The 23,702-nt window shown below is 48.0% G+C and overlaps 1 long non-coding RNA gene across 1 annotated transcript; it reads left to right on the top strand.

The window, feature by feature from the left end:
* Positions 1–32: 32 nt before the first annotated feature.
* LOC134730585 (uncharacterized) lies at positions 33–23,702 on the top strand. The gene is made up of 2 exons (XR_010112417.1): positions 33–1,477; positions 11,926–23,702. It is a non-coding gene; the product is annotated as an uncharacterized LOC134730585 (long non-coding RNA).

Genomic DNA, 23,702 nt, shown 5'->3' with positions numbered 1-23,702 from the left:
CGCTTACATAACCCAGGGCGGGGCTGCGCTCGGCGACCGCAAGCGTTTTGAATTCTGCGCCCCAGAGTTCACTGCGAGGACTGGGATCACCCGTCACCCCGCCCTGGTCTACGGAAAATGACAAGTGTTTACTGATATAGAAACGGAATAACGGCGCTCTGGGCTGGGGTGGGCGGAGCTGCCTTCAGGCTTCTGGTCTCCAGCGGCGGGGAACTCACACCTGCCGCTGTGAAAATGCAGACCCGCGAGGCAGGAATTCCGAGTCCAGCCTGGGGCGCAATCTGGAATCTTGACTCGCTTGAAACACCGCGGCGGATTCGGAGACAGGTGAGTATGGAAATGAGCCTCAGCCCCTCCCACGGGCCGCCCACGGATTCCAGGATCCGGAAACTCTTCCTGCTGCTGCGTCACCCAAGGAAGGCAGCGCCCGCCTCTGGGCCGTTCTGATGGAAACTGGCTCCGCCGCCCAGAGGAAAACCCACAACTAAGGGGCCAAGAAAAAGCCTCCATGGTCCCGCCCTTTCAGTGAGGATCCTAATTTATACCCCGAGTGTGGCCCCCATCAAAGTCTGCAGTGACAGCCGAGCGCGGTGGCTCACGCCTGTAATCCCGGCACTTTGGGAGACCATGGCGGACGGATCACTTGAGGTCAGGAGTTCGAGACCAGCTTGGCCAACATGGTGAAGCCCCTTCTCTACTAAAAATACAAAAATTAGCCGGGTGTGGTGGTAGGCGCCTGTAGTCCCAGCTACTCGGAGGCGGAGGCAGAAGAATGGCGTGAACCCGGGAGGCGGAGCTTGCAGGGAGCCGAGATCGCGCCACTGCACTCCAGCCTGGGCGACAGAGTGAGACTCCATCTCACAAAAAAAGAAAAAAAAACGTAGAGTGACGTTCACTGAAATACTAGACCAGCGGGAGGGACCCAGAGCGCTGCGGTTCACAGAATGCGGTGACAGCGCCGCCTCGCGTCCTTTCCTTCACCTGCCCCAGGCAGACGTGGTCACGTGTGTTGGCCTGGAGGCTGGAATACACTGGGGTCAAAAGCAGAGAGTGGGCAAAGGAGGGAAGGATGGGAGGACGTGTTGAAGAAAGACAGGAAGAGCTGGCGCTATGGTTCATACCCATAAAACTAGCGTTTTCGGAGGCGAGGCAGGAGGCTCGTGAGACACCAGGAGTTTGAGGTTGCAGTGAGCCATGATCGCACCACTGCACTCCAACCTGGACGACAGAGTGAGACCCTGCTTTTATATACTTTTCATATTTTCTGTAATTAAGCAAGTTTTGTGTCCGGAATTGGTGGGTTCTTGATCTCACTGACTTCAAGAATGAAGCCGCGGACCCTCGCGGTGAGTGTTACAGCTTTTAAGGTGGCGCGTCTGGAGTTTGTTCCTTCTGATGTTCGGATGTGTCCGGAGTTTTTTCCTTCTGGTGGGTTCGTGGTCTCGCTGGCTCAGGAGTGAAGCTGCAGACCTTCACGGTGAGTGTTATAGCTCTTAAGGCCGCACGTCTGGAGTTGTTCGTTTCTCCCGGTGGGCTTTTGGTCTTGCAGAGTTCAGGAGTGAAGCTGCAGACCTTCACAGTGAGTGTTACAGCTCATAAAAGCAGCATGGACCCAAAGAGTGAGCAATAGCAAGATTTATTGCAGAGCGAAAGAACAAAGCTTCAACAGTGTGGAAGGGAACCCGAGTGGGTTGCCACTGCTGGCTCAGGCAGCCTGCTTTTATTCTCTTATCTGGCGCCACCCGCATCCTGCTGATTGGTAGAGCCGAGTGGTCTGTTTTGACAGGGTGCTGATTGGTGCGTTTGCAATCCCTGAGCTAGACACAAAGGTTCTCCAAGTCCCCCATCAGATTAGTTAGATACACAGTATGGACACAAAGGTTCTCCAAGGCCCCACCAGAGCAGCTAGATACAGAGTGTAGATTGTTGTATTCACAAACCTTGAGCTAAACACAGGGTGCTGATTGGTGTGTTTACAAACCTTGAGCTAGATACAGAGTGCCCATTGGTGTATTTACAATCCCTGAGCTAGACATAAAGGTTCTCCAAGGCCCCACCAGAGCAGCTAGATAGAGTGTGGATTGGTGCACTCACAAACCCTGAGCTAGGCACAGGGTGCTGATTGGTGTGTTTACAATCCCTGAGCTAGACATAAAGACTCTCCACGTCCCCACCAGACTCAGGAGCCCAGCTGGCTTCACCTAGTGGATCTCGCACTGGGGCTGCAGGTGGAGCTGCCTGCCAGTCCCGCGCCATGCGCTCGCGTTCCTCAGCCCTTGGGTGGTTGATGGGACTGGGCGCCGTGGAGCAGGGAGTGGTGCTCGTCAGGGAGGCTCGGGCAGCACAGGAGCCCTTGGAGTGGGTGGGAGGCTTAGGCATGGTGGGCTGCAGGTCCCGAGCCCTGCCCCGTGGGAAGGCAGCTAAGGCTTGGTGAGAAATCGAGCGCAGCGCTGGTGGGCTGGCACTGCTGGGGGACCTAGTACACTCTCCGCAGCCGCTGGCCCAGGTGCTAAGTCCCTCATTGCCGGGGGCCAGCAGGGCTGGCCGGCTGCTCCGAGTGCGGGGCCCGCCAAGCCCACGCCCACCCGGAACTCCAGCTGGCCGGCAAGTGCGGCACGCAGCCCCGGTTCCCGCTCGCACCTCTCCCTCCACACCTCCCCGCAAGCTGAGGGAGTGGGCTCCGGCCTTGGCCAGCCCAGAAAGGGGCTCCCACAGTGCAGCGGTGGGCTGAAGGGCTCCTCAAATGCCACCAAAGTAGGAGCCCAGGCAGAGGAGGTGCCGAGAGCAAGCGAGGGCTGTGAGGACTGCCAGCACTCTGTCACCTCTCGGTTTTACTTTATTTTAGGATAAAATATCTATTGTGAATTTTAAAAACATGTAAAATAAAATTTTAATTAAAAAGCCTAAATGTTCTTTTCCAACTTATCCTGAAGGAAATTCCTGTTGATGGCGCATTTAGGAACTCATTTATCCCCTGAAGACCTGAGCCCTGCACATATCAAAACTGTACATTCCTTGTGGAGCAGTCTTCTCTTTTGAAATGTAAACACTATTTCCCTAATCTTCAAGCCAGCCATTGTCACTCCTAGTGACACTTCCATTGGATAAGCTCCTTACTCTCACTGAAATTGGCCTCAGAGTTGCAGCCAAGCATTGGGAGCCATGGCAGAAGTCATCGTGGGGTTTGCACCTGGCTGATGTGGAAGGTAGTCCTGAAAGGTAGTGTGTGACTAAGTGGGCTCTGGAGGGCAGGGATGTGCCTGGTGAGAGGAGAACAAGACAGATAGGAAGGTTCCAAAAGAAAACTTAAGGGGTCCCTGTGCCCAACATCGGGATTTAGAAAATCTTCTCCCAGCCACTTTTGGCCTGCTTTCATTCCGCTTTCCTGTCTACCAGGCCATTGCAGGCAGTTCCTTCATTGAATAAATATTTATCAAATACCTACCACGTGCCAGGCATTGTGTTTAAGGAGCTGGGGCTGAGGTAAGAGGAACCAAACCCCCCTTGCGCTCAAGGTTGTCCCAGTCTTGCTCAGGCAGAGATCAGTCAGGAAATTGTAACACTAATGGTTGGCAGGACATGTACACATGCTTTGCAAACTCACAAGTAGACCATCTTCTCTGACCTAGGAGTCACAAAAAGTTCATAAAAGAGACAATGTTCAAGCTATGTTTTGAGGTGTAAGTAGGAGCCCAACAGGCACCTGGGACAAGAGAGCATTGCTCAGAATCCAGAACATGAATTTCTTTCCCTGGGCCAGGCCAAGAATCAGACTAAGCTGACTGAGGAGCCAGATGCTTCCTGGCAAGAAAGGGTGTCCCACATCTGACTATTCCAAAATCACAGCTACTCAATGTTGAGACTTAAGACAGACAGAAAAAGAGAAAGGCCTAATTCGAAAAGCAGAATTCTCCAGGGGTGGGGGGAGGCTAAACTGCAGTTTCTGATATAATATGTGTGGGCCAGGCCAGAGAATTGCATTTCCTTTTTTATTTATTTATTTTCTTTTTTTTGAGACGAAGTCTTGCTATTGTCCCCCAGGTTGGAGTGCAATGGCACAATCTTGGCTCACTGCAACCTCCGCCTCCCGGGTTCAAGTGATTCTCCTGTCTCAGCCTCCCAAGTAGCTGGGATTACAGACGCCTGCCACCACGCTCGGCTAATTTTTTGTATTTTTAGTAGAGACAGGGTTTCACCATGTTGGCCAGGCTGGTCTCGAACTCCTGACCTCAGGTGATCTGCCCGCCTCAGCCTCCCAAAGTGCTGGGATTACAGGCATGAGCCACTGCGCCCAGCTGAGAATTGCATTTCTAACAAGTTTCCAGGTGATGCCAGTGCTGTTTGTCCCAGGACTACACTTTGAGAATCACTGCCCTAAAGCAACCTGGTTTGATCTCTAATAACAGAAGAGGACTGGGAGAGCACTATGAGGCAGAGGTGTAGGATAAACAAGACCATACTCTGCCCATCCTGGAGAATTCGCAAGCCCAAGGCTGCAGCGTTTGAATTCCTTGGGAGTCCCGGGAATTGCAGACACCCAGGAAGAAACTGAATGTGGGTCAGAGGGTGATGCATGCTCTCTGCTTCACACAGCACCTGGGGTTCCTGCCACTACACAGTCTGGCCCCCACACCCTCAGTCCTTCCCACCCCCTCCTCGAAGCATTGACCTGCAGGCCTTACTCTACTGCCCTCAGCTGTTTGGGCCTGGGATATGACCCTAGGCGCTCCTAGTGTACCTTCTGATCCAAATACAGGGTGACCTAGTATGACAACTATTAGCAGACTCATAGGGATAACAGAATGGGCTAAGGATGAGAATCTTTGGTTGCGCACGCCTGTAATCCCAGCCACTTGGGAGGCTGAGGTGGGAGGATCACTGGAGCCCGGGAGGTGGAGGTTACAGTGAGCAGAGATCAGGCCACCAACATTCTAGCCTGGGCAAAAGAGTGAGACTCTGTTTCAAATAAAATAAAATAAAATAAAATAAAATAAAATAAAATAAAATAAAATAAAATAAAATAAAAAGGCCGGGCATGGTGGCTCACACCTGTAATCCCAGCACTTTGGGAGACCAAGGCCAATGGATCACTTGAGGCCAGGAGTTCCAGACCACTTTGGCCAACATGGTGAAACCCTGTCTCTACAAAAAATACAAAAAGTAGCCAGGCATGGTGGCATGCACCTGTAGTCCCAGCTACTCCAGAGGCTGAGGCAGAGAATCGCTTGAACCAGGGAGGCGGAGGTTGCAGTGAACCGAGAAGATTGCGCCACTGCACTCCAGATGGGGCAACGCAGTGAGACTCTGTCTCCAAAAAAAAAAAAAAAATAAGAATCTTGAAAAGCTGGCAAGTGGCTTCAATTACATGTCCCCCAGAATTACAAGTGTTTTTTCTAAATATCATATCCTTGGGCCCACATGGACACCAGAGGGCACCCTGAGCTCACTGAAGCCACAACTGTTGCATTAGACCATTAGAATCCCTTGTAAAGGTCAGGCATGGTGGCTCACACCTGTAATCACAGCACTTTGGGAGACGGAGGAGGGTAGATCATCTGAGGTCAGGAGTGCGATACCAGCCGGGCCAACATGGTGAAACCCCATCTCTACTAAAAATTAGCTGGGTGTGGTAGCATGCACCAGTAATCTCAGCTACTGGGGAGGCTGAGGCAGGAGAATCACTTGAACATGGAAGGCAGAGGTTGCAGTGAGCTGAGATTGCATCCTTGCACTCCAGCCTGGGCAACAAGAGCAAAACTCCATCAGAAAAAAAAAAAAAAAAAAAAAGAATCCCTTGTAAAGACTGCAGTTTGGCTGGGAGCAGTGGCTCATGCCTGTAATGCCAGAAATTTGAAAGGCCGAGGGTGGGCCACAGTGGATCGCTTGAGGTCAGGAGTTCAAGACCAGCCTGGTCAACATGGTGCAACCCCATCTCTACTAGAAATACAAAAATTAGCTGGGCATGGTGGCATGCAACTGTAGTCCCTGCTACTCAGGAGGCAAGAGAATTGCTTGAGCTCTTAAGGCAGAGGTTGCAGTGAGCCAAGATTGCATCACTGCACTCCAGCCTGGCCAACACAGCAAGACTCCATCTCAAAAAAAAAAAAAAAAAAAAGGAGTGATATAATTTTTAGACTTTTTTTTTTTTTTTTTTTTTTTGAGATGGAGTCTCGCTCTGTCACCCAGGCTGGAGTGCAGTGGCACGATCTTGGCTCACTGCAAGCTCTGCCTCCCAGGTTCACGCCATTCTCCTGCCTCAGCCTCCTGAGTAGCTGGGACTATAGGTGCCCGCCACCACACCTGGTTAATTTTTTGAATTTTTAGTAGAGACAGGGTTTCACCGTGTTAGCCAGGATGGTCTCCATCTCCTGACCTCGTGATCCACTCGCCTCTGCCTCGCAAAGTGCTGGGATTACAGGCGTGAGCCACCGCACCCGGCCCCAGCTACAATTTTTGTTTTCTCTTAATGAAGGTAAGAGAATTCTATTAGGCTGAGTTTTTTTCTTAAATTTTCACTATGAGTTTTTCGGGTTTTTTTCCTCCTTGGAATTACCTTTTGTGTTTTCACTTGGTTAAAAATTAAAAAGGTTCAAAAGGCAAAAAGTCTCTGTCTTGGCCGGGTGCAGTGGCTCAAGCCTGTAATCCCAGCACTTTGGGAGGCCGAAGCAGGTGGATTACAAGGTCAAGAGTTCGAGACCAGCCTGGCCAACATGATGAAACCCCCGTCTCTACTAAAAATACAAAAATTAGTCGGGTGTGGTGGTGGGAATCTGTAATCCCAGCTACTTGGGAGGCTGAGGCCGGAGAATCACTTGAACCCGGGAGGCACAGGTTGCAGTGAGCCGAGATCTTGCCATTGCACTCCAGCCTGGGCGACAAGAGCAAGACTCCGTCTCGAAAAATAAATAAATTAATTAATTAAAGAAAGAAAGAAAGAAAGAAAGAAAACAAACTTAAGACATTTGTTCGGGCTTGGTGGCCCACGCCTGTAATTCCAGCACTTTGGGAGGCCGAGGCGGGTGGATCACCTGAGGTAAGGAGTTCGAGACTAGCCTGGACAACATGGCAAAACCCTGTCTCTACTAAAAATACAAAACATTAGTGGGCGTGGTGGCAGAAGGCTGTAATCCAGCTACTTGGGAGGCTGAGGCAGGAGAATCACTTGAACCCGGGAGGCGGAGGTTGCAGTGAGATGAGATTGCACCATTGCACTCCAGCCTGGGTGACAGTGAGATTCTGTCCCAAAAAAAACCAAACAAACTTAGACATTTTATGCATATGCAAGCAAATATAAGTGTGTGTGTATATACATATAATTTCCCTCTTTCCACATAAATTTTAGCAAACTACATATGCTTTCCTTCATCTTGTTTTTTTTTTCTTTCTGAGACAAGGTTTCACTCTGTCACTCAGGCTGGAGTACACTAGTATGACTACCACTCACTGAAGGCTTGAACTCTTGGGCTCCCCACTAGCTGGGACCACAGGTGTGAGCCACAACACCTGGCTTTTTTTTTTTTTTTTTTTTTTTTGAGACAGAGTTTCACTCTTGCCGCCCAGGCTAGAGTGCAATGGTGCGATCTCGGCTTACTGCGACCTCTGCCTTCTGGGTTCAAGTGATTCTCCTGTCTCAGCCTCTGGAGTAGCTGGGAAATCCCATCTCTACTAAAAATACAAAAATTAGCCAGGCGTGGTGGTGCACACACCTGTAGTCCCAGCTACTCAGGGGGCTGAGGCAGAAGAAATTCTTGTACCTGGGAGGTGGAGGCTGCAGTGACCTGAGATCTCACCACTGCACTGCAGCCTAAGACAGTGAGACTGTCTCAAAATTTAAAAAAAAAAATTATTTTTAAAGAAAGAATGAACTACTGATAGGTGCAACAACATGGATGGATTACATAGATATTATGCCAAATACAAAAAGCCAGACACAAAAGAGGCCATATTCTATGCATACATTTATAGGAAGTTTTAAAACAGGCAGCCCAGCACAGTGGGATTACACCTGTAATCCCAGCACTTTGGGAGGCTGAGGCGGGTGGATCACCTGAGGTCAGGAGTTTGAGACCAGCCTGGTGAACATAGCGAAACCCCATCTCTACTGGAAGTACAAAATTAGCCGGTCATGGTGGCTCACACCTGTACTCCCAGCTACTCAGGAGGCTGAGGCAAGAGAATCTCTTGAACCCGGGAGGCAGAGGTTGCAGTGAGCCGAGATCGCGCCATTGCACTCCAGCCTGGGTGGCAGAGTGAGACTCCATCTCAAAAAAAAAAAAAAAAATTAGGAAAAACTGCTCTATAGTGATAGTCATCAGATCCATGGCCACTCAGGGGCAGGGCAGAATCAAAGAGGGCAAAGAGAACTTTCTATATCTTGACAGGGGTGTGGGTGACATGTATTTGTCAAAATTCTTTGATGGATTTGCTAAAGATCTGATCATTTCACTTTTTGTAAATGGTGAAATTTTAAAATAAAATTTTAATAAATTTAATAAATTTTAAAATAAAAATATTTTTGCTGGGCACAGTGTCTCACGCCTGTAATCCCAGCACTTTGGGAGGCCAAAGTGGGTGGATCACTTGAGGTCAGGAATTTGAGACCAGCCTGGCGAAACCCTGTCTCTACAAGCAAATACAAAAATAATCCAGGTGTGGTGGTGTGTACCTGTAGTCCCAGCTACTCAGGAGGCTGAGAGAGGAAAATCGCTTGACCCTGGGAGGTGGAAGTTGCAGTGAGCTGAGATCACACCACTGCACTCCAGCCTGAGCAATAGAGGGAGACTCTGTCTCAAAAAAATAAAATAGGGTCGGGGACAAAGGGAGGGAGAGCATTAGGACAAATACCCAATGCATGCGGGGCTTAAAACCTAGATGACAGGTTGATAGGCGCAGAAATCACCATGGCACATGTATACTTACATAACAAACCTGCACATTCTGCACGTGTATCCTGGAACTTAAAGTAAAAAAAGTAATAATAATAATTTAAAAAATAAATTAATTAATTAAACAAAAATATTTTAATGTTAATAATAAAAAGTAGCCGGGGGCTGTGGCTCATGCCTGTAATCCCAGCACTTTGGGAGGCCGAGGTGGGTGGATCACCTGAGGTCAGGAGTTTGAGACTAGCCTGGCCCACATGGAGAAACCCTGTCTCTACTAAAAATACAAAATTAGCCGAGGGTGGTGGCAGGGGCTTGTAATCCCAGCTACTCAGGAGGCTGAGGCAGAAAAATCACTTGAACCCAGGAGGCAGAGGTTGTGGTGAGCTGAGATTGTGCCATTGCACTCCAGCCTGGGCAAAAAGAACAAAACTCCATCTCAAAAATAATAATAATAATAAGTAAGATAATTGGGCCAGGTGTGGTGGCTCACACCTGTAATCTCAGCATTTTAGGAGGCCGAGGTGGAAGGATCACCTGAGGTCAGGAGTTCAAGACCAGCCTGGCCAACATGGTGCAACCTCATCTCTATTAAAAATACAAAAAATTGGCCGGGTGTGGTGACTCACGCTTGTAATCCCTGTACTTTGGGAGGCCAAGGCAGGCGGACCAGTGGACCACGAGGTCAGGAGATCGAGACTATCCTGGCTAACACAGTAAAACCCCATCTCTACTAAAAATACAAGAAATTAGCTGGGCGTAGTGGCACATGCCTGTAGTCCCAGCTACTCGGGAGGCTGAGGCAGGAGAATCACTTGAACCCGAGAGGTGGAGATTGCAGTGAGCCAGATCGCACCATTGCACTCCAGCCTGGGCGACAGAGCGAGACTCCATCTCAAAAAAAAAAAAAAAAAAATACAAAAAATTAGCAGGGTACACTGGGCACGGGGCTCAAGCCTGTAATCCCAGCACTTTGGGAGGCTGAGGCGGGCGGATCACGAGGTCAGGAGATCAAGACCATCCTGGCTAACGCGGTGAAACCCCGTCTCTACTAAAAATACAAAAAAATTAGCCAGGCGTGGTGGCAGTCACCCATAATCCCAGCTACTCGGGAGGCTGAGGCAGGAGAATGGCGTGAACCCGGGAAGCAGAGCTTGCAGTGAGCCGAGATCACACCACTGAACTCTAGCCTGGGCAACAGAGCAAGACTCCGTCTCAAAAAAAAAAAAAAAAAAAAGAGTACTGAAGTTCTAAAGGAGAGGATAAGCAGGCTGCACAAACAACTTTCGCAGAGTAGATACATAATCAGTGACTTGAAACACCTGCTGGGCACTCAAACTAGGCCAAAGGAAAGAGAAACAGAATGAGTATATGCTATAAGAACTGGAGATAAGTAAGATTCCTTACTCATATCCTTATCTCCAGTTCTTGGCACATAATGGGCACTCAGTTTATTGTTAGGTGAATAGGCTGCTGTGGAGAAAGGTAAATAAATGATGGAAAAAATTACAAGGGGAATTAACTAATCTGTACACTAAACCCCCGTGACAGGCAATTTATCTCTATAACAAACCTGCTCATATACCCCTGAACTTAATATAAAAGTTTTTAGGCCAGGCGCGGGGCTCACGCCTGTAATCCCAGCACTCTGGGAGGCCGAGGTGGGCGGATCACCTGAAGTCAGAAGTTTGAGACCAGCCTGGCCAACATGGTGAAATCCCCATCTCTACTAAAAATACAAAAAATTAGCCAGGCATGGTGGTGCATGCCTGTAGTCCCAGCTACTCGTGAGGCTGAGGCAGGAGAATCACTTGAACCCGGGAGGTGGAGGTTGCAGTGAGCTGAGATCTCACTCCAGCCTGGGTGACAGAGTGAGACTCCGTCTCAAAATAAATAAATAAAATCGGTGAGAAGCTCACTTCCTAAACCACAAACCCTCCTCAAATAATCAGAATTGTCTACTCTCATCTACCCTGCACCCTGTACTCTCCCTCTCTCCACAGTGGCTGAAAGAATGATGGGGAAGAGAGGAAGAAGAAATTGCCTTAGGCCTTCTCCCTCTTCTAGGGTCTCTGTCTTTCCACCATTTTCTTTTAAAAACTTTTTGCTTTTTTTTTTTTTTTTTGAGACACAGTCTCACTCTGTCACCCAGCCTGGAGTGCAGTGGCATGATCTCGACTAACTGCAACCTCCCCCTCCCAGGTTCAAGCCATTCCCTTTCCTCAGCCTCCCGAGTAGCTGGGACTATAGGTGTGTGCCACCATGCCCGGCTAATTTTCGTATTTTTAGTAGAGATGGAGTTTCACCATGTTGGCCAGGCTTGTCTTAAACTACTGACCTCAAGTGATCCACCCACCTCAGCCTCCCAAAGTGCTGGGATTACAGGCGTGAGCCACCATGCCCGGCCAAAAAACTTTTACATGAGCAGGTTTGTTATCGAAGTAAATTACCTGTCATGGGGATTTGGTGTACAGATTAGTTAATCCCCCATGTAATCTTTCCACCATTTATTTACCTTTCTCCACAGCAGCCTATTCCCTTTGAGGGAAGAGAGAGACCCTTTCATATTGTTTTATATTGTTTTATACTCAGTACCTGTTTTAAGAAAAAACAACAAGGAAGTAAAACCAAAGACAGGCAGCCTGGCGCCAGGCCCGAAACCAGGCCTGGGCCTGCCTGGCCTAAACCCAGTAGTTAAAAATCAACTCATGACTTAGAACCTGATGTTATTCATAGATTCCAGACATTGTATAGAAGAACATTGTGAAACTCCCTGCCCTGTTCTGTTTCTCTCTGACCACCAGTGCATGCAGCCCCTGTCATGTACCGCCTGCGTACTCAAATCAATCACGACACTTTCATGTGAAATCTTTAGTGTTGTGAGCCCTTAAAAGGGACAGACATTGTGCATTCAGGGAGCTTGGATTTTAAGGCAGTAGCTTGCCGATGCTCCCAGCTGAATAAAGCCCTTCCTTCTACAACTTGGTGTCTGAGAGGTTTTGTCTGGGGCTCGTCCTGCTACATTTCTTGGTTCCCTGAACAGGAAGCGAGGTAACTGACAGACGGCCAAGGCAGCCCCTTAGGTGGCTTAGGCCTGCCCTGTGGAGCATCCCTGCGGTGGACTCTGGCCAGCCTGAGTGACGCGATCCAAAGAGCGCTCCTGGGTAGGAAATTCCCCGGGTGGAACGCCTTGCCAGAGCAGCACGTAGCAGGCCCCCGAGGAGGATTAACACACTGGCTGAACACTGGGAAGGAACTGGCACTTGGAGTCCGGACATCTGAAACTTGGTAAGACTAGTCTTTGGAACTTGCCCCACTCCATCTGAGTGGAAGCGTGGCCTGATCACCCATGGTGTGCCTGTACTGGCACTTTTGTTCTGGTTTTGACTTGACTTAGATTGTGTGATACTTTGGTTTTGGTTTTGGTTTTGACCTGGCTTGGGTTTCTGGATACTCTGATTTTGGTTTGGTGTAAACTGCAAAAGTGTGTGTGCCCTTTTTACCTGTTTTTTTGTTTCGTAGTGTGCGTGTGGTGTGAGCGTGGTGTTTTGTCTCGAAGAAGCATGGGTCAGGCACAAATAAGCCCACCCCACTAGGAACTGTGTTAAAAAAAATTTTTTTTCAAGAAAGAATTTAAGGGAGATTACAGTGTTACTGTGACACCAGGAAAACTTAGAACTTGTGAAATAGACTGGCCAGCATTAGAGGTGGGTTGGCCATCAGAAGGAAGCCTGGACAGGTCCCTTGTTTCAAAGGTATGACACAAAGTAACCTGTAAGCCAAGGCATCCAGACCAGTTTCTGTACATAGACAGTTACAGCTGGTTTTAGACCCCCTTCCCCCCACAGTAGTTAAGAGAACAGTAGCATAAGCATCTGGCAGAGGCGAGGAAAGACCAGCAGAGAGAAAAAAAGGCCATCTATACCAATTCTAAGTTAATTTAGACTAAACAAGGTCTTATTAATAGCAAAGGATAATTGAAATCCCAAACTTACAAGGTTTTCAACAAAAGTGAAGTTTGCTAAAAATTAACAGTATAACATGTATTATGGTAACTTCTAATCTTGTGGCCTTAGACAGTCTAGTCCAAAGACAAAAAAAAAGTTCACTTAAAAAAAAAAAAAGCGGGGGAGGCAGAATTTATGTAAAAAGAGGGTTATATGGTAAATTCTTGTCCTGAAATAAATTAACTGGTTGTTTAAAGAAAAAAAAATGTTTGTAATAAGTCAGAAAGTTGAGACATGTTGAAGAATTGTTGGCGAAAGTCGTGAAAGAAAAAATGTTATAAAAAAAGTATGCAAAAAATATTGTATAATTTAAAAGTAATAAGGCCTCCTGAGTACTATCTAAAAAAAAAAAACAGTTTATCTGCAAGGTGTATAAGAAAAGTAAAATATACCTTTGGTAAAAAGATTATAAGGAGGCATAAGAATGTGGATTTTTACCTACATTAAAAGGTTAAAAAAATTATTGTTTTGAAAGTGTAAGCAAATTTTCAAATGTTAATTGTAAAGAAAATTCTGTGTGTAAACATATTAGCTAAAGTTAAAAAGGTATCATCCAGTTTTTCTGTGAACTGGACATTAAAGTAAAAATGTGACAGGTTTTTCTTAAAGCATCAACCTGCTCTTTAACAAAAATTATAAAAGGTTAAAAAGAGTCTATAAAACCTTACCTTATGGTCAAACATGAAAAATTGGATAAATATGTCTACAAAGTTTTATTAAAATTAAGTTTAACATTAATAACACACTAATATAAAGGTAAAATTTAGCTTATCTTGTATAAAAATCATACAAGAAGCATTATTAAATATAAAATGGTGTTTAGCTTTCTTTGGTCTAAAAACTAATAAAAATAGGTGCTAAAGGAAACATTCATTTTACTAGAGGATCATAGAAGTTAAAGACTTAAAACAAACTTTGGCAGTTAAGACAGCATACCAAGATGCAAATGCCTGGTTGGAATGGATCATATATTCCATCTGCACGTTAAACAAAAGCAATTGTTATGCTTGTGCACATGGCAGGCCAGAGGTCCTGATTGTCCCTCTTCCACTAAGGTGGTCCTCCAGTCGACCAGGTGTGGGCTGCATGGTAGCTCTTTTGCAGGATTCCACAGCCTGGAGTAATAAGTCATGCCAAGCTATCTCTGCTATATCCCGAAGTCTCTGCGGGTCAGCCCCCGAGGGCCATCCAGCTTCCGTCTCCCAACACTAAGTTCACTTCTTGTCTCTCACGGCAGGGAGGAGACTTAGCATTCCTTGGAGACCTGAAGGGATGCAGTGAGCTTAAGAGTTTCCAAGAGCTTATCAATCAGTCAGCCCTTATTCATCCCCAAGAGGATGTGTGGTGGTATCGGGGTGGACCTTTACGGGGCACTCTGCTGAATAACTAGAGTGGCACTTGTGCTTTAGTCCGTTTGGCTATCCCTTTCACCCTGGCATTTCATCAACCAGAGGAAGAAAAAAGTAAGACATCATAAAACGAGAGAAGCCCCTTATAGGTCTTTCAACTCTCACATCTATTTAAATGCAATTGGAGCCCCGCAAGGGATACCAGATCAATTTAAAGCTTGAAATCAAATAGTTACAGGATTTAAGTCAATATTTTAGTAGATGACAGTCAACAAAAATGTGGATTAGATAAACTACATCTATTACAACCAATAGCAAAGAGCTTTTCATGAGTTAAAAAGAAAAACTCATGTCGGCCCCAGCCCTGAGGCTACCTGACCTGACAAAACTCTTTACACTCTGTGTGTCAGAAAGAGAAAAAATGGCAGTTGGAGTTTTAACCCAGACTGCAGGGCCCTGGTCAAGGCCAGTGACCTATCTCTCAAAACAACTAGACGGGGTTTCCAAAGGCTGGCCCCCATGTCCAAGGGCCCTGGCAGCAACTGCCCTGTTAGCACAAGAAGCAGATGAGCTAACTCTTAGGCAAAACCTAAAGTCCTCCCATGCTGTGGTGACTTTAATAAATACCAAAGGACATCATTAGCTAATAAATGCTAGACTAACTAGATACCAAAGCTTGCTCTGTGAAAATCCCCGCATAACCGTTGAAGTTTCCAACACCCTAACCCAGCCACCTTACTCCTGGTATCAGAGAGCCCAGTTAAACATAACTGTTTAGAGGTGCTGGACTCAGTTTATTCTAGTAGGCCTAACCTCCGAGACCACCCTTAAACATCAGTAGACTGGGAGCTATACGTGGATGGGAGCAGCTTTGCCATGCCCCGCAAAGTGACTCTGAAGAAGGAGACAAGCCCTGCTCCAGTCATACCCGGAAGCTGACTGGTCCATGCACAGCCGAAGCATGAGGAAACTCATTGCGGGACTCATTTTCCTTAAAATTTGGACTTGTACAGTAAGGACTTCAACTGACCTTCCTCAGACTGAGAACTGTTTCCAGTATATACATCGAGTCACTGAGGTAGGACAAAAGATTGCTACAGTCCTATTATTTTATGGTTATTATAAGTGTACCAGGACTCTAAAAGAAACTTGTTTGTATAATGCTATCCAACGTATGTAGCCCAGGGAATAACCAACCTGATGTGTGTTATGACCCATTTTAAGCCTCCCGTGATCACAGTTTTTAAAATAAAATTAAGGACTGGTCCTTTTCTAGGTGACACAAGTAAGGTAATAGCTAGAACAGAAAAAAGAGGGGCCCCCAAAAATGTAACCTTAAAATTTGGTGCTTGTGCCGCTATTGATAGTAAGCAGCATGGAATAGGATGTGGTTCTCTAAATTGGAAAAAAAAAGTTACACAGTAAAAAAAAATAAGTGTATCTGTCAAGAATCGTATTTATGTGAGATGTGACAATACTGGTCTTGTGTCATTTGGGCTACTTAAGAAGAAGATAAAAAAGATCCTGTTTGGCGGCTTAGTTGTCTTGGGCAAAAACTGTATAATGGTACCACAAAAACAGTTACATGGTGGAGTTCCAATTACACAGAAAGAAATCCATTCAGTAAATTTCCAAAGTTGCAGACTGTTTGGGCCCACACAGAACTCCACCGGGACTGGACAGCCCCCACCGGGTTATACACAGAGCTTATGCTAAGCTGCCTGATCAGTGGACAGGTAGCTGTGTAATTGGCACCATTAAGCCATCTTTCTTCTTACTGCCCATAAAAACAGGTAAACTTCTGGGCTTCCCAGTCTATGCTTCCTGCGAAAAACGAAGCATAGCCATAGGTAATTGGAAAGATGATAAATGACCTCCTAAAAAAAATTATATAATACTATAGGCCTGCCACTTAGACACAAGATGGCTCATGAAGATATCGAACCCCCATCTACATGCTCAACCGAATCATATGGTTGCAAGCTGTTTAGAAATTATTACTAATAAAACCCGTCAAACCTTGACTGTTCTTGCCCGGCAAGAGACTCTGATGAGAAAGGCTATCTATCAAAATAGACTAGCTCTTGACTACTTGCTAAATATATATATATATATATATATATATATATATATATATATATATGTATACACATACCCCATCTCTACTAAAAATACAAAAAATTAGCGGGGTATGGTGGCAGGCACCTGTAATCCCAGCTACTAGGGAGGCTGAGTCAGGAGAATCGCTTGAACCTGGGAGGCGGAGGTTGTAGTGAGCCGAGATCGCGCCATTGCACTCCAGCCTGTGCAACAAGAGTGAAACTCCATATCAAAAAATATAAATAAATAAATAAATAATAAATTAAATAAATAAAATGGGAAGGAAGAGGTCTGAACATAAAAACACTCGACTCCACAGCGACCAAGGAGAGACAACTTAAACCTCAAATTCTCTCTCTTTTTTTTTTTGGTGGCGCTAGCTACATCGGCTCACTGCAACCTCCGCCTCCTGGGTTCAAGCGATTCTCCTTCCTCAGTCTCCCGAGTAGCTGGGTTTACAAGTGCGCGCCAGGGTTTCGCTATGTTGGCCAGGCTGGTCTCCAACTCCTGACCTCAGGTGATCCGCCCGCTTCGGCCCCCCACAAAGTGCTGGGATTATGCTGGGATTACAGGCGTGAGCCACCGCGCCAGGTCTCAAACCCCAAATTATTTTTTAGGGGGGACGGAGTCTTGCTCTGTCGCCCAGGCTGGAGTGCAGTGGCGCGATCTCGGCTCACTGCAAGCTCTGCCTCCAGGGTTCACGCCATTCTCCTGCCTCAGCCTCCCGAGTAGCTGGGACTACAGATGCCCGCCACCACGCCCGGCTAATTTTTTTGTATTTTTTTAGTAGAGACGGGGTTTCACAGTGTTAGCCAGGATGGTCTCGATCTCCTGACCTTGTGATCCGCCCGCCTCGGCCCCCCAAAGTACTGGGATTACAGGCGTGAGCCACCGCACCGGGTCTCAAACCCCAAATTCTTAAGTATGGATGAGCCAAATCACCCCTCCCACTGCTGAGTAGAGACCCTTGTCTCGGACTGGACTTAACCCAATGGGGTTCAAGAAAAAGGGAAAGTCCCGCCTCCCTAGCAGCTCCGGTCCAATGGGAGCCTCCCGGTACGCTCAGCTGGAAGCTGGGCGGGACTACGCTGGGTGGGAGCACGGCACGTGATGTCCGCTGGCCTGGTTGCCGGGGACCTGGACCTGAGCGAGAAGCACGATCTCCGGCCGCCCCCGCTCTTGCACCCCCCTCGTCCTACTGCTGTCCTTGCTGGCGACGGTTCGTTCCGGAAGTCAGGCCAGTGACTGCGGGGCTCTGCTCCGCCCTCCATACCTACTAAGTGTCCCCCTCCCCCACAACGCCTGATCCCCACAGCCTGGCAGCGAGAGTCCAGCCCTCCGGGGAGGTTGAGGCCCGGTGTCACCACCACCACTGGAGGCCTGACGATGCCTCACGCGGGTGCTGAGTAGTAGGGGGGCTTAATTATTTAGCACCTCTCCCCTTCCCCTGAGCCATAACCTTCCCCAAACTGTGGCCTTTAAGAGGCCTCTTGGGAGTGCTTTTTGGAGCCGGGGGAGGTCTGGGGCGATGGAGGTTGCAGAATAAGGTCAGGCTTAGGGGGTAGGTAGGTCTTCCTCTGAAACTGGTTGTATCTGGTAAGTAATTGTCCCATGTCTGCCACTTGAAGCTTAAACTTGGCCGTAGGAGGTCCTTACGCCTGTAATCCCAGGACTTTGGGAGGCCGAGCTGGGCGGAGGATTGCTTGAACACAGGAGTTTGAGACCAGCCTGGGGAACATGAGGAAAACCTGTCAATACAGAAAATACAAAAACATTAGCCAGGCGTGGTGGTGCCCGCCTGTAGTCCCAGTTACTCTGGAGGCTGAGGTGGGAGGATCGCTTAGCCTGGGAGGCAGAGGTTGGAGTGGGCCTCATGATTGTGCCACTGCACTTCAACGTGGGTGACAGAGTGAGACCGTCTCAAAAAAAAAGAGAAAAGGAGCCAATGATAGCAGCTATGTTTGTTAAATATATATATATACACATATATATACGTATATGTGTGTGTGTGTGTATATATATTTGGAGACGGAGAATCACTCAGTCGCCCAGGCTGGAGTGCAGTGGTGCAATCTCGGCTCACTGCAACCTCCGCCTCCCGGGTTCTAGGGATTCTCCTGTCTCAGCCTCCCGAGTAGCTGGGATTACAGGCGTGCACCACCAGGCCCAGCTAATTTTTGTATTTTTTTAGTAGAGATGGGGTTTCGCCTCATCGTGGTTTTTAACCCGGCCTTAAAAATATATTTAAACATAACTACCAGGTGTGTTTTTTGGCATGATCTCTAATCCTCTGAGATTGGTGTAATTTTCTCATATATGAAGAATGTGGCTCAAAGAGTGAAAACCTTGTCCACGGTAGTATGTCTCAAAAGAATCATCTGAGGTGCTTGTTAAAAGTAGATTATTGGCAGGGCGCGGTCACTCACGCCTGTAATCCCAACACTTTAGGAGGCCGAGGAGGGCGGATCACCTGAGGTTGGGAATTCGAGACCAGCCTGACCAACATGGAGAAACTCCGTCTCTACTAAAAATACAAAAAAAAAAAAAATTAGCTAGGCATAGTGGTGCATGCCTGTAATACCAGCTACTCGGGAGGCTGAGGCAGGAGAATTGCTTGAACCCGGGAGGCAGAGGTTGCGGTGAGCCGAGATCGCGCCATTGCACTCCTGCCTGGGCGACAAGAGCGAAACTCCCTCTCAAAACAAAACAAAACAAAACAAAAAACAGATTCTTGGCCGGGCGTGGTCGCTCACGCCTGTAATCCCAGCACTTTGGGAGGCCGAGGCAGGCGGATCACCTGAGGTCGGGAATTCGAGACCAGTCTGGTCAACATGGTGAAACCCCGACTCTACTAAAAATACAAAAATTAGGCCGGGAACGGTGGCTCACGCCTGTAATCCTAGCACTTTGGGAGGCCGAGGCGGGCGGATCACGAGGTCAGGAGATAGAGACCATCCTGGCTAACACGGTGAAACCCCGTCTCTACTAAAAATACAAAAAATTAGCCAGGCCTGGTGGCAGGTGCCTGTAGTCCCAGCCACTCAGGAGGCTGAGGCAGGAGAATGGCGTGAACCCGGGAGACAGAGCTTGCAGTGAGCCGAGATCACGCCACTGCACTCCAGCCTGGGCAACAGAGGGAGACTCCATCTCAAAAAAAAAAAAATTAGCCGGGCGTGGTGGTGCGCACCTGTAACCTCAGCACTTTGGGGGGCCGAGGCAGGCGGATCACCAGGTCAGGAGATCGAGACCATCCTGGCTAACACTGAAACCCCGTCTGTACTAAAAATATAAAAAAATTCGCCAGGCCGTAATGTCACGCGCCTCTAGTCCCAGCTACTCGGGAGGCTAAGGTAGGAGAATCGCTCGAACCCAGGAGGCAGAGGTTGCAGTGAGCCGAGATTGTGCCACCACACTCCAGCCTGGGCGACAGAGCGAGACTCCGTCTCAAAAAAAAAAAAGAAAAAAGGCCAGGCGCGGTGGCTCGTGCCTGTAATCCCAGCACTTTGGGAGGCTGAGGGGGGTGGATCACGAGGTTAGGAGATCGGAGACCACCCTGGCTAACATGGTGAAACCCCGTCTCTACTAAAAGTACAAAAAAAATTAGCCGGGCGTGGTGGTGGGCGCCTGTAGTCCCAGCTACTCGGGAGACCGAGGCAGGAGAATGGTGTGATCCCGGGAGGCAGAGCTTGCAGTAAGCCGAGATCGCACCACTGCACTCCAGCCTGGGCGACAGAGCGAGACTCCATCTCAAAAAAGAAAAGAAAAGAAAAGAAAAAAATACAGATTCTTGACTGGACGAGGTGGCTCACGCCTGTAATCCTAGCACTTTGGGAGGCCGAGGCGGGCGGAACACTTGAGGTCAGGAGTTTGAAACCAGCGTGGCCAGCATGGTGAAACCCCACCTCCCATCTCTACTAAAAATACAAGAAAATTAGCTGGGCGCGGTGGTGGGCGCCTGTAATCCTACGTACTTGCGAGGCTAAGGCATGAGAATTGCTTGAACCCAGGAGGTGGAAGTTGCAGTGAGCCGAGATGGCACCACTGCATTCCAGCCTGGGCAACAGAGCAAGATTCCTTCTCAAAACAACAACAAAAAGGCTGGCTCGGTGGCTCACACCTCTAATCCCAGCACTTTGGGAGGCTGAGGCGGGCGGATCTTGAGCTCAAGAGATCAAAAGCATCCTGGCCAACACGGTGAAACCCCATCTCTACCAAAAATACAAATATTAGCTGGGGGTGATGGCGCATGCCTGTAATCCTAGCTACTTGGGATGCTAAGGCAGGAGAATGGCTTGAACCCAGGAGGCAGAGGTTGCAGTGAGCCGAGATCGCGCCACTGCACTCCAGCCTGACAACAGAGCCAGACTCTGTCTCAAAAAAAAAAACCAACAAAACAAAACAAAAAAAACCATATTCTTGAGCTAGGTATGGTAGAACGTCCCTGTAGTTCCAGCTACTCAAGAGGCTGGGGTGGGAAGATCATTTGATCCCAGGAGTTAGGCTGCAGTGAGCTATGATTGTGCCTCTGTATTCCAGCCTGGGCAACATAGCAAGCAAGACCCCATCTTTTGTTTTGTTTTGTTTTGTTTTTGGAAACAGTTTCACTCTGTCTCCAAGGCTAGAGTCACTGCAACCTCTGCCTGCCAGGTTCAAGTCTCCTGCCTCAGCCTCCCGAGTAGCTGGGATTACAGGCACACACCACCATGCCCAGCTAATTTTTGGTTTTTTTGTTTTTTGTTTTTTGTTTTTTTTTTTTTTGAGATGGAGTTTTACTCTTGTCGGCCAGGTTGGAGTGCAGTGGTGCAATCTCAGCTCACTACAACCTCCACCTCCCGGTTCAAGTGATTCTCCTGCCTCAGCCTCCCGGGCAGTTGGGATTTCGGGCACCCACCACCATGCCCAGCTAATTTTTGTGTTTTTTTTTTTTTTTTCTTCGAGACAGAGTCTCGCTCTGTTGCCCAGGCTGGAGTTCAGTATCGCTATCTCTACTCACTGCCACCTCCTCCTCCCAGGTTTAAGTGATTCTCCTGCATCAGCCTCTCAAGTAGCTGGGATTAGAGGCACTTGCCACCACGCCTGGCTAAATTTTGTATTCTTAGTAGAGACAGGATTTCACCATGTTGTCCAGGCTAGTCTGGAACTCTTGACCTCGTGATCCACCCACCTTGGCCTCCCAAAGTGCTGAGATTACAGGCGTGAGCCACTGTGCCTGGCCAAGACCCTGTTTTTGAAAAACAAAATATAGGACTGGGCACGGTGGCTCACTCCTGTAATCCCAGCACTTTGGGAGGCCAAGGCAGGTGGATCACCCAAGGTCAAGAGTTCAAGACCAGCCTGGCCAACATGGCGAAACCCCACCTCTACTAAAAATACAACAATTAGCCGGGTGTGGTGGCATGTGCCTGCCATCCCAGCTACTCAGGAGGCTGAGGCAGGAGAATCGCTTGAACCCGGGAGGTGGAGGTTGCAGTGAGCTGAGATCGCACCACTGCACTCCAGCCTGGTGACAGAACAAGACTCTGTCTCAAAAAAAAAAAAAAAAACATAGGCTGGGTGCAGTGGCTCATACCTGTAATCCCAGAATGTTTGGGAGGCTGAAGTGGGCAGATTGCCTGAGCCCAGGAGTTTGAGACCAGCCTGGACAACATGGCAAAACCCCACTCTACAAAAAATATAAAAATTAATTGAGTGTGGTAGCACATGCCTACTGAGGTGGGCGGATCACCTGAGGTCAGGAGTTTGAGACCAGCCTGACCAACATAGAGAAACCCCCTCTCTACTAAAAATACAAAATTAGCTGGGTATGGTGGTGCATGCCTATAATCCCAGCTACTTGGGAGGCTGAGGCAGGAGAATCACTTGAACCAGGAGGCAGAGGTTGTGGTGAGCTGAGATTGCGCCATTGCACTCCAGCCTGGTCAACAAGAGCGAAACTCCGTCTCAATAAAAAAAATTAGGCAGACAGATCACCTGAGGTCAGGAGTCAGGAGTTCAAGACCAGCCTGGCCAACATGGTGAAACCCTGCCTCTACTAAAAATACAAAATTACTCCAGCCTGGGCAACAGACCAAGACTCCATCTAAATACATACATACATATGTAAGTAATTTTGGACCCAACACTTCTGAGTCAGTCTCTTAAGGGAAAAGGGCTGGGAAACAGCCCAGGTGATTCTCAGGCTCCTAGGAGCTTGGAGAGCACTGTACTGTACCCTTTTACCTCTGTCAGGAACTGGTTTTCAGGAGGACTTCCCTGCTGGATAGAGGGAATAACCAAGGGATCAAGGAGGTTGGAGGAATCAGCTCTGAACAGGAAGAGAGATGGCCCCAAGAGGGATGCACAGCCATAGACAAGTGGTAGGGTGAGTGTCACCTCTGAGTGAAAGTCAGAGCCGTCTCTGAAATAAAGGGGTACAGCAGCGTGGTAGATGGTTTGAGGCCAGGGTAAGGGTTTAATGAAAGGGTTTAAGTGGTGTTTGGAGAAGGGAAGGATGGGTCTTCCCTTCAGGGGACCATCTCAGGAAGGCACTGGGAGGTGGAACTGCAGGAGTACAGAGGTGCTCCAACCTTCCTGTTCCAAGTGGGTCAGGTGATGGCAGCGTGTGGTGGGAGATGAGGGTGGAGACGGCAGCCTTCAAGGGGCCTTGTTTAGCTTGCTAAGGAGCTTGGAAACCATCCCGAGGACAAAAGGGGAATCCTTAGAGGAAGAGCAGAGAGGTATGCGGTCTGATATGTATTTCTGGATAGATCACTCTGATTATATCAAGGAGGACAGATTTTATATGCTTAAGACTGGAGGGAGAGGGACCAGTTAGAAAGACTCTGGCTATAATCCAAGCAAGCCATACAATGGGCTGGTTTGGTGGAGGTAGAGGAATGTCCAGATTCGAGAAACAGGAAGTTAAAAATGGGCAGGGCTTGCTGACTGTTTGAAACTAGGGGGTGTGAAGGGAGGCAGCACTCTAGGATAAACACCAGACTTGCCAATTGTTTGGGAATATCCAATTCTGCTGTAGAAGACAGGAAAACAATAAACTCAAAAGAAGTGTTACACATAGATAACTAAATTAGTCATCTGTAGATAGTACAACATATTCGTGTGTACAGAGATCAAAAGGGACAGAAAGACCAAGGAGGCACTAAATATTCACGGTACCCTAAATACGTGAGACATGAGGCACTCAGGATGCAGGAGGTTTCAATTTGACAGGATGGATGAACACTGCATGACCCACAGTTCAGCTGGTGTGATCATTCCACCCAACTTGCCCCCTCTCCCGTGTGTTGACCCACCCCAGCACCTGCCTCCTGCTTCTCAGAATGTGTTTTACATTTATTTAATAAACGATGTTATTTGAGCATTTA

The sequence above is a fragment of the Pan paniscus genome, chromosome 5 (genome assembly GCF_029289425.2).
Source record: "Pan paniscus chromosome 5, NHGRI_mPanPan1-v2.0_pri, whole genome shotgun sequence".
Taxonomy (NCBI): domain Eukaryota; kingdom Metazoa; phylum Chordata; class Mammalia; order Primates; family Hominidae; genus Pan; species Pan paniscus.
This window is presented reverse-complemented; position numbering and strand designations above follow the sequence as displayed.